The 2,630-nt window shown below is 38.3% G+C and overlaps 1 pseudogene; it reads right to left on the bottom strand.

Moving 5' to 3' along the window:
• Window positions 1-585: 585 nt before the first annotated feature.
• LOC134949912 (olfactory receptor 6C1-like) lies at window positions 586-1,593 on the bottom strand (annotated as a pseudogene).
• Between the last annotated feature and the right edge of the window lie 1,037 nt (window positions 1,594-2,630).

The raw sequence follows: 2,630 nt of genomic DNA, 5'->3' as shown, positions 1-2,630 counted from the left end.
TACACTTAACTTCCCAAAGATGGCAGATACTGTAGGTGAGGGGTCATTTACTCTAGCAAGTATTTACAGAAAGTATAGGATTTTTTAAACTTATGTAAAAAGATTTTTATAAGTACTGTACATATGTATGTTATGCTTGTCAGAGAATATTTAGTCATTCACATCAGCAACTGCCCCAATGAAGTTTACGATCTATAACTCAGACACAATCATTTTTGTAAGAATTTTATTAAGCTACCAATAAATCCTTAGCTTGCAGGAGGAAACGAGAGCTTCCAGAAATCTGGAGCAAAACAGGAATCTGTCCAAAATAGAATCCATGACCGCATCATTAGCAATGCTAACCATTGTGCAAAACTGTTGACCCAGTTCGTGCCTATTTTGCATATAAAGGGGGGGATGTATCAAAAGATTGTAGAGATATAACACGGAGAGAGGTAAAGTACCAACCAATCAGCTCCCACTTGTCATTTTACAGGCTGTTTAAAAATTATAGTTATAACCTGATTGGTTGGTACTTTATCTCTCTCTACTTTATCTATATCCAAGCTTTGATAAATCTCCCCCAGAGTATGTAAAAATAAATCACCATGGAAGCCAACTTTTTCCTTTGGCGCACACATTACATTTGTTAAAAGCCCGCCTAAGTGCTGACTTCACATCTTTATTTTTTAGACTGTAGATCAGTGGGTTTAGCATGGGGACTGCAGCTGAGTTAAACAGAGAGAAAAGTTTATTAGAGTCCAAATTCTCCTTCTGACTTGGTCTCAGGTACTGACAAAGAAGAATCACATAGAGAAGGATGACCACTGTGAGATGTGAGGAGCATGTGTGGAAGGCTTTACGTCTGCCAGCGCTGGAACGTATTCTCAGTATGGTAGCAATAATGAAAATGTAGGGAATAAAAGTCAAAGGACATGAGAAAAATAAATGAAAGAGCACACTTGTGAGAATGAAGATACTCAGAAGCGATGTGTCGCTGCAAGTAATATTTTTCAGAGGCAAAATGTCACAAAAGAAGTGATTGATCTTATTTGATCGATAGCAAGAAAAGTTGTCTATTATGATGGTATGAGGTAAAGATTGCAGAAATGCCAACACCCAGCAGACAGAGGCCAGAAGAGCGCACATCTTATGACTCATGATCATGTGATAATTCAGTGGCTTACATATAGCCACGTATCTATCGTAACTCATGGCCGTCAACATTAAGAGTTCTAGTCCCATTAAAGATACCCAAATATATGTCTGTAGAAGGCAAGCAGAATAAGAAACTACCTTAGATCCTGAAATGAAGCTATCAAGAATCTTATATAAGCTTACAGTGGATGAAGCCATGTCCAGAACAGACAAGTTGGCCAGGAAGAAGTACATAGGGGTAAGGAGATGACGATCCAGGCAGACCAGTAGGAAAATGGTGATGTTACCACCAAGAGTTATGAAATAAATCAGAAGAACCAGAAGAAAAATGGGAGCTTGCAGCTGTGGATCATCTGAAATCCCAACAATTCTAAAATAACTCAGAGAGGTATAATTTGTTGGAGCCATTACTGCATGGGTTTTAAGAAGGTTTAGGGTGCTATTTTAGTACATTGGGCTTTATCCTGCAATCTGTTGATCTTACAGAAACCAGACAAAGATCTCATAATCTTTATCTATAATAATATAATAAATATATTGCTGTCACTTTATACCATTAGTAAAATGAGTGGATATTAAATATACTGCAATCAATAGCAAATACATTTCACATATTTATTTGTATCCCTGGAGTCCTGGTGATGCTGTACAGAAGTGTGTGTCCATAGGTGGTGGATATGGATATGTGATTGTGGTCCATAGTTGGTGGATGAGGTTTAGTGGAAGTAGGCAGGTCCAGGTACTAAGAGGGGGTGCAGTGAATAGTACTGTTAAGGGTGAAAATACTGTTGCAGTTAAAAACATGGAAAATTAGTGGAATGGGGAATGGTATGCACATGGAATGTCAGTGATAGATAAATGATAACATATATAAATGTACACATTTGAAGTTAAGAGAATCATGTGCTGGTGCATATATATTAGGATAGCAACCATAAGACAGTGCATTGAATATTAGTGTGTTTTAATGAACAGATGGTACAGTAAATGGGTATATAAATGCTCTATTTGCATCAAAAAGGTGTATAAAATGGATTTTATAATGAATTGCGAACTATGCAGGAGATAACAATTACTGAGATATAGGGGCAGATGTACTAAGCCTCAAAAAGAGATGAAGTGGAGGGAGATACTGCAATACCAACCAATCAGATCCTGTCGTTTTTCCAACAAAGCCTGTATCATACAGTTAGGGCTGTTTGGTTTGTACTTTGGGCCTGATTCATGTTTTGTAAGTAAAGCAAAAACAAGGGGTTGCGGTCGTTAGGTCGACACAACTTAGGTCGACAGTCATTGGGTCGACCACGATAGGTTGACATGCATTAGGTCGACAGGGTAACTAGGCCAACAGGTCAAAAGGTCGACATGACATTTTTTTACATTTTTTGGATTTTTCCATACTTGACGATCCATGTGGACTACGATTGGAATTGTAACCTGTGCTGAGTGAAGCGGTAGCGGAGCGAGTCACTTTGCCCAAAGCATGGCGA

This window comes from Pseudophryne corroboree, chromosome 8 (genome assembly GCF_028390025.1).
Source record: "Pseudophryne corroboree isolate aPseCor3 chromosome 8, aPseCor3.hap2, whole genome shotgun sequence".
Taxonomy (NCBI): Eukaryota; Metazoa; Chordata; class Amphibia; order Anura; family Myobatrachidae; genus Pseudophryne; species Pseudophryne corroboree.
The sequence above is the reverse complement of the archived record's forward strand: the minus strand, read 5'-3'. Positions and strand labels throughout refer to the sequence as shown.